The following is a 9261-nucleotide window of genomic DNA, read 5'->3' as shown; positions in this document are numbered from 1 at the left end:
TCATGATGTAACACATTCCTAAATATGAAATAATGTTTAGTGTGTTTATTTTGGCATGGTGGCAAAATGCAAATGACTTTTATAGGGAACTCTTGTACTTTAAACATGTAGAACTGTTGAAGTTTGGATTACTCAAGGTTTTACAGTTGATATTTGCTGTCAAGAGCATGAAACCAGCTTTTTATGATTGCTTTTTTGAAAATGTTTTACAATAGCAATATTCAATAATGTGACCAGTGATTTTAGCTCTTTTGAAATATTCATAGACTGATGTTCAAGATCAAATTACAGCCTAGACGATTATAAGCTTTATGATTAACACTTTTCACCTATATCAATTATTCATTTTCCAGAAGTGCTGCTGCAGAAGGAAATAAAAAATCATGGGAAACCTTCAGTACCTTTCTGTGTTTATATTGTAAGTTCCACTGTGGTGAGTATGCATATGGCAAACATGAAAACATTTAGACTGATTCTTTGAGAAAAGTATATGAGTGCCATTATATATATATACACACACACGCACACACACACAAGCTTAAATATATTTTTTTCTTTTTTTACTTGCAGGGTGGCTATCTTTACGTGTGAGTGTAAAAAACATGTCAGCGCCTCTGAAGCTCTCAGTTCTAAGTATGTCAGCCACAAATGGATAAAGAAAATAGAAAATGACAGGCTTCTATCGGCTATATCAATCCCTGGAACACACCAAAGCAACAGATACTTAAAAACATCCAAACCAATGTTCCAAGCATGGGGACTGCACAACCAACTGGATGCAGGCGTGCGTTTTTTTGACTTGCACGTGTCCTCCGACAGCATCAAGTATGTTAAAACTGGAAGCGTCCAGGAATCAGAGACTCTTAATTATTTTTTGAAAACTATGTGGACGTTCCTTGTGAAACAGAAGAAAGAGATACTGTTGCTTAGAGTAACTCCAGATGAGGGTGCTGTTGCTCAAGTCACAAAATTGTTAAGTCGTGATAATTGGCCAGTGTGGAGAGACAAAGTGATTCCAACTTTGGGCCAGGTGAGAGGCAAGATAGTCTTGATTCAGAGTTCAACATTAGAATTAGGACTTCCTGTTCACATCACAGAACTGAATGCAGACATGGATACAAAAGAAACACAAATGAGAGAAAATATCAAGAAAGCTTCACAAAAGTGTGAGCAGGAGATGATGCTCACATACACTGTGGCCAACGGAGAATCCGAGCCACTAAAAATCGCAAAAACACTGAACAAACAAGTTGACAATTATCTTCTCAATCTTAAAGGAGACAAAAATAGACCACATTGTGTAGGTATAATTGCTATGGACTTCCCTGGTCCAAAAGTCATCCAAACAATCATCAATTTTAATGGCAAATTAGGGGAGGGGACACAGATTGTAGGTGACTCAGGTAGCAATGAAGATGTTGCCCTGCCTGATTCTGACATTTCTGAAAATGACGAGAAAGAAGAAGAAACAGATGTATCATCTTCAGATGAGCAACATGCTGCACAACAAGAAGAATCTCACGCTGCAGACGAGGAACATCATGCAGAAGGTGGAGAGACTTCAGCACAAGAAGAAGAATCTCAATCCGCAGACGAGGAACATCATGCAGAAGGTGGAGAGACTTCAGCACAAGAAGAAGAATCTCAATCCGCAGACGAGGAACATCATGCAGAAGGTGGAGAAACTTCAGCACAAGAAGAAGAATCTCACGCTGCAGACGAGGAACATCATGCAGATGGTGGAGAAACTTCAGCACAAGAAGAAGAATCTCAATCCGCAGACGAGGAACATCATGCAGAAGGTGGAGGAACTTCAGCACAAGAAGAAGAATCTCACGCTGCAGATGAGGAACATCATGCCCAAGGTGACCAACATCCCAGAAAAAAGATTATTAAAAAGGTAAATTGCCACAAAGTTCACCCAAGACACTGACCATCTCCTTTAATCATGGATACATTATTAGTGGAGTCTCTTTATAGAATAAACAGTTACTACTTAAATATAAAATAGTTTTACATTTTAATCTAATTACAACAATTGTATAAGCAGCACTCAAACACATCCTGTCAGGCAAATAAAATATACAAACATACAATACATCACAGTATTTTGTCATTCATTATTTGCATGTCAATTAGAAAAATATTCAAGCAAGAAGGCAACCTAGGTGAGGGGAGTCTAGCTGCAATCTATGCAACTAACTGTGGTCTGACTCTTTTAGGGGTTTCCCTTTTTTGCAAACCACAAAAGAAATGACTTTTAACATTTACCAAAATGTCGATGATTCTGTCATTGTTGTTCTCTTGACATTTGCATGTCTTTATCCCAAGATAACATCAACCAAATGTGATGGTGTGAAAATATGTGGCTGTCTGTGAGGAACTAATGACCTGGAGTAATAGTGAGAATTTAAAAAAGCACCAAGATTATACCCTCACTTCTCACTGTCGTATGCTGTTCAGGGGAATTTAAATTTACAGATGTAGAACGTGAAGTAATGTTTGCTCAATAACTTTTTGCCTATTTCAGTTTATTTGAAGAAACTAATTATTAGACCAATTTGTTGTGTTGTTTAAAAGCAATACATCTATAAATAAGTTAATTATTATTGTTGTTGTCATTGTTATTATTATTTTATGAATTTAACAGTATCACACAAAATAATAAAACGTTTGTGTTAAAATCACAGACTACTTACTTGGTCAGTTCGTTGTATGATCTTAAGTTCATCAAAGACCTTTATCTTCTTATAAAGAATAGTAACTAAAATAAATTACAGTAGTTCTCGATGTTTCATTAGGGTATGGTTTCTTCAGATCAGTGTATTGGCTTGTGGGTTCTGGGTTTTCTAGGAAATAAAAAGTGGAACTTAAAGTTCTCATATGACCTCAGTTCTCATATGATGTGTAAAACTTGATTCTAACGGAAAATTTATTTTTAAACGAAGGCAGCCAGTAGGTACATTATAATAAACGAAACAAAGAACAAAAAAGTCAAAAGACTAAAGACAAAAAATTCTATAGAAATAAAGTGAAGCCAAATAAAAACACAAAAATGTTTACAAATGTTACAGCATTTTACAACGTCTTGTTTTTAAAGTTAGTTTCTTTTTAGATAACGTCTGCCTTTTAAAACAAAGTCTTTTATTATAGATTATTATTCTTAATAGAGGAAGAAGAGAAATACATCGACTGTACTGTATTTTTTATTTTATTTTTTTATGAATTGTTTTTTTTTTTTTTTTTGATTTTTTGATTTTTTTTATTGCAAACAATTCAGAGTTGACATTAATGAAAAACAACTTTGCATACATTACACATAATGTATCAACAATACATCCAATGTCATCTGAACATATGGAAGAGAAGAGAAGGAAAAAAAAAAAAAGAGAAGTTGATAATGACTGTTAAAAGAGAAAGATGCGTTTAAGCAGCTTTTTTATGAACATACAGAAAGGCAGGAACAGAACAAATAAAGAAAAGATAAATAAAAATAAATAATTAAAAAAAAACACCAAAACAAGTATTAATCACGGCACATGAAAGATCTCATCATATCTCTTCAAAAAAGAAATACATTTTTTGTTATTAATTACTCTTAGTGATTTAATTAAATGTTCTACTTCACATAAGAAATCTATAAAAGTAGGTATTTTCTTAAGAAACCTTTGTTTGTTAAAATAGAATTTTGCCACAAGGATAAGAAAGTTAACAGCAGATTCTAAAGATTTGTTTTGGTTTACATCGACTGTACTGTATGGTAAAAGCCGAAGGCCCCCGTGACGTCCGCACACGACTTACTTCCTGGCTCTGCGTTTCTAACATAAAGGCGTGTCTATTCTCTCTCCGGTATTTTGCTGCTTTGGGTTCAACCGGAACGAAGCTTACGTAGGCTACTTACGTACTTAACTTTTTTACAAGAAGACAGCAGCTCGAAACACAAAGAGAACAGATCAAGTAAAGGTACGTATAACTTTTATTTTGCTTGTAACATTTCCAACTTTTTTGGATTTGTATATATAAATACACTTTGCGATAGTTTCTGTATATTGACATTTCTAATAGTTGACATAGACATTTGTGATAGTAAACTGTTTCATATCTACTAATACTGTGATCTTATGTAGAAATAAACTTTAAAATATTGGTAAACAAAGTGGTGAGCTTAAGTAAAGGGACAGAGTGCGTCCATGTGCTGGAATGCGGGTAGGCTACGCGCCGCAAATAAAGAGAGTGGAAACAATGAAATAATGTGATGTCGCTGTTATAGTGTCAATATTTCATAACCTAAAATGACAGTGAGTAATGAGACCTGCTCATTGTAAATTCACGTATGAAAAATACGTTTCCTGTGCAGTTGATTTTATAGCTTGTTTGTTTATAGATGATTGCGATTCAATACATATTTATTATTTTTATGTATTTATATATATATTATACGTTTTAATATAAATGCAAACTCATGTTTAAGTTATGTATTTATATAGATTTAATTCATTGAAATAAAATATTATTTATTGAAAAAATGATTTATTGAATGGTAATTAGTTATAGTCATTGTAATTGGTTTAAAATTAATAATTAAATATATATTTTTTAAATATTAATCAGATTGCCACATAGTGTAACTCCATTGCCATGTGGCATTTAGATACTAGATATGTTGTAATGTTATCAGAGGCTATAAATAAATATCTTAATTAGCTATGAATGCTTTGTTTATCATATCTATTATTACACATTCACTAAACAGGTGTGACAGACGAGGTTTTTTTCCGGAAGAAGAGATGAGTGCTGAAATCAGCACCATCCCCACGTTACACTTGTATTTGGATTCCTTTTGGTCATCCAGTGTAGAATCCCACAGCTCTGACGTAAACACCACCAACGCATGGGTAACAGCACCCACATCTTTGTACAACCCACACGTTTCCAGCAGCATTAGAATGGACCCGGCCCAGTCCAGCCCGACTCCAGATGAATCCTCAGAACTAAGCTCTGAGTTTCAGGCCCAGCTCGACCTGTTCCTCAAGCTGGGGTTTTCCCAAACGCAGGTCCGTGCCGCTTTCCTGAAACTCGGCCTCAACGCAGACACCAACAGGGTTTTGGGTGAGCTGATACAGACTGCTGGGGAGTCAGAGGAGAGAGAGGAACTGACAGCCTCCCCGGTGCTGGTTTCACGTGGGGATGCTTCCTGTAAGGTCCGAAGCACCCAGAATTACTGTCATAATGCTCCGGCAGTGTCAAGCACTTCAGAAGAGCTGGTAGAGGATGAGGACGCACTCAGACCAATAGTTATTGATGGGTCTAACGTAGCCATGAGGTGAGTTTACTGTAAACATGACATGCAATAAGCCAGTGTTTACACTTATCACTTTGATAGTGCTATTGAAGTGATTTACATGAAATTTAAAAGTGATATTATATTTATGTTGACCTTTCGTTTTGTGTCAAATGTTTAACAGGACAGTTTAAATTTAAAAAATCACAAGATAACACTTTTTATACAAGTAAAAATGAAAATAAATTATTAGGATTTTTAAATGTTTTTGAAAGAAATTTGAAAATTCAACTTTGCTATTGCATGAATAAATAGTTTTAAAATATATTAAAATAGAAAACCGTTATTTTAAACTGCATAAATATTTCACAAAATTACAGTTTTTACTGCATTTTATTCAAATAAAATGCAGGTTTGGTGAGCATAAGAGCCTTCTTTCAAAAACAAAAAAAACTTACAATTCCATTTAATAAGACCATTTTATCTATATTAAACCTGAAGTGTGCAATTTTGTGCCGTAAGCAACACCAAATGGAATATCAAAAATGGTTGAGCAGTTTGTTGCTGTGTTGGGCTAATGTTTTTAAGTAACGTTTTAATGTGTTTAACACTTTGCCTTAAATTATATTTGACTATAGTTATAGTTGCAAATAATTATGATAATAAAACAATTAAGGAATATTCATATGGTTACGTATGTTTGTTTACTGTAAGATAGATGAATAGAGTTTTAAAATTGAGACTTTCTATGTTTAAGGAACAGCATCGCCAAAATTTAAACCTTTTAAATTTAAAAGAAAGCTTTAGAAGTCTTTCAGTAATTGTGTCATAGTTGAGGGCTGATAAAACCCAGTATTTCCTCATACATTTCAAGAAAATGTGCAAATCAGGTTCATTTCCTTCTCTTTTTTTTTTTTTTCTTTTTTTTCTGAAAACAGAGATGGATTTGTGTTTATGTAAAGGTGTACAAGTCGACAAAATATCGTGGTTTTCATGTTACTAAAAAACTGATGAATATAATTGCCTGTTCATTGGACAGACTGGATGACACTCAACTTTTGTTATTTTATTATTTTTTTACAATATTTGGCTGAGATACAACTATTTGAAAATCTGGAATCTGAGGCCAAAAAATCAAAATATTGATCAAATCGCCTTCAAAGTTGTCCAAATTAAGTTCTTAGCAATGCATATTACTAATAAAAAATTACGTTTTGGTATATTTACGGTAGGAAATTTACAAAATATCTTCATGGAACATGATCTTTACTTAAAGGGGTCATATGATGCGATTTCAAGTTTTCCTTTCTCTTTGGAGTGTTACAAGCTCTTGGTGCATAAAGAAGATTTGTAAAGTAGCAAAGACTAAAGTCTCAAATCCAAAGAGATATTCTTTATAAAAGTTAAGAGTCAGCCACGCCTACCTAAAACGGCTCGTTCTAACACGCCCCCACATGTCTACATCACTATGTGGAAATATTAGCATAATGCCGCCCAAATGTGCACGCAAAGAAAGAAGGCGTGGCTTCAGGAACAGCAGTAGTGTTGATGCAGCCATGTCAGGGAGACGCTGTGTGTTTCAGTGCGAAAGCAAAAGCAATTTATTTGGCCTTCCGGAAGTAGATGCAATTACGAATCATTGGTTACACCAAATACACAAAATAATGATCTTTAAAATAGCATCTTATGACCCCTGTCCTAATGAAAAATCTATAATTTTGACCCATACAATGTGTTTTTGGCTATTGCTACAAATATACCCTAGCGACTTAAGACTGGTTTTGTGGTCCAGGGTCACATATGTTGTCAAAACAAATTATATTGATAGGCAGATATTTTTTTTTTATGAATTTCACAGCACCTACATGTTTAATGACCTTTTAAATCCGTCCCTTTGTATTTTCACCTGCATTTGCAAGTGGAGTCCAGATTTGCCCCTGCAGGCTCCTGTATCTGTCATCACCCCAGTATGCAAATAATCTTATATGCAAATCAGTATCCCCTCCCTTCCCTCTTATTATCCTGAAGGAGAATGTCTGTGAAAAGAACGCTTTGTAACAGAACAGGCTCGACAGCATTGCAACAGTGTCTGATTGGAGCCTATAAATCAGACGCTTTTTAATTACCTCATAAAACAGTGTTTTCACAGAGTTTTCACACGCCCAATTCTGTTTATTTCAGGGAGTATTAAAATAATCTGGCTTGGATTTGAACTAAAATGGACTTGTTCATCTAATTCTATAAATTTTTAACTCCTGTGCTGTGCTGAAAAACCTTTACCTCATTTTGTGTTCACTGTCAAAAATGACCAGCCTGTTAAAAATTGCTCGTAAATCTCTCATTATGCTAACTTATCACCAAATCTTCGATTCAGTCTTTTTGTCAACTTGATCATAGGCCTCATTGATTTGAGCTTATGCACCTCATTTTTTGAGTGAAAAAATAAAACATATTTTGTGGATAAGTTTGGCAATGTTCACTTAAAAACCGAGGTGCATAAGCAAAAAGAAATACAAAAACTGTGCTAATTGAAAGAAAACAAGTTAATAAAAAAATTGAATAAAATATTTGGCAATAATATAGCATAACAAGAAATTTATTATAAGCAATTTTTTTTTGTAGATCTGTCATTTTTGACCGGGAACACCACAAGTGTAACAAGGTGGGGGGAAATTAGTTGAATTTTTTGGGTTTATATACTTTTATAATCAAAATTCAAATGTCAAATTGAACACAACATGAGGGGTTAAACAAATAAATCTTGCACAACTTTAAAAAAAAATCTATTTAAAAAAATTGCATCTGTTTGTCACTAGAGAGATGTAAATCAGTATATCAGTAATGGTGCTGTATTTAGATGCATTTTATTTTGTGAGTTCACTGGAATGTATATCACTGCACGTTGTTGCCTATGACCAAGAAAGGAATATAACAACTTTCACTGTAATGAACTTAAACATATTTAACAGGAAGTAACCTGATATCTTAAAGGGATAGTTCACCCAAAAATGAAAATTTGATGTTTATCTGCTTACCCCCAGGGCATCCAAGATGTAGGTGACTTTGTTTCTTCAGTAGAACACAAACAAATATTTTTAACACAAACCATTGCAAATCCGTGTATCATTCGATCATTCGTTTTTTTATTTACGTTTTTCGTTTTTTGGAAAAAAACAAAAAAAAACGAAAAAGGAGCCGTTTTCTCATTTTTCTACTTTCAATATTAAATCAAAAAACGAATGATCGAATGATACACGGATTGTTGCAGTCTGTCAGTCTTAAAATGCAAGTAGATGGGAATCACGGCTTTGAGAGTAAAAAAAAAAAAACATACACAAACAAAACCAAATTAAACCCTGCGTCTCGTGATGATACATTGATGTGTAAAGACACAAAACGATTGGTCTGTGCAAGAAACTGCAAACAAAAAATCGTTTTTTACCTCTGATTCATGCAATGTCCGAACTGTTCGAACTGTCCTGAGCGGCGGCGCATCCTCCTGAATGCGTTCTCAACAGCAGGCGCGTGAGGCGTCTTCTTCTTCTTCTTGCTTTACAGCGGACCTCAGACTTATAAATGCATTACCGCCACCTAACTCTCAAATGGACCATTGACACTCTATCTACAATCTCAATTAGGAGTGTCAATGGTCCACTTGAGAGATAGGTGGCGGTAATGTACTTATAAGTCTGCGATTCGCCGTAAAGCAAGAAGAAGACGACACGTCAGGCGCCGGCTGTTGAACGCACTCAGGATGCTTTCAGGACAGTTCGGACATTGCGGTGGTAAAAAAACGAAATAAATACTGTTCAGTTTCTTGCACAGACCGATCGTTTTGTGTCTTTTCACATCAATGTATCGTTACGAGTCGCAGGGTTTAATTTGGTTTTGTTTGCATATGTTTTTTTGACTCTCAAAGCCGTGATTCCCATCCACAGACATTATATGACTGACAGACTGCAACGGTTTGAGTTAAAAAT

At 34.6% G+C, this 9261-nt stretch overlaps 1 pseudogene; it reads left to right on the top strand.

Moving 5' to 3' along the window:
• Positions 1-3865: 3865 nt before the first annotated feature.
• Positions 3866-9261, top strand: part of LOC107670016 (bifunctional endoribonuclease and deubiquitinase ZC3H12A-like) — an 11905-nt pseudogene continuing 6509 nt past the window's right edge.

This window comes from Sinocyclocheilus anshuiensis, unplaced genomic scaffold (assembly GCF_001515605.1).
Source record: "Sinocyclocheilus anshuiensis isolate Anshui unplaced genomic scaffold, SAMN03320099.WGS_v1.1 scaffold160, whole genome shotgun sequence".
NCBI lineage: Eukaryota > Metazoa > Chordata > Actinopteri > Cypriniformes > Cyprinidae > Sinocyclocheilus > Sinocyclocheilus anshuiensis.
Note: the sequence above shows the minus strand (reverse complement) of the source record. Positions and strands in the feature narration are given on the sequence as shown.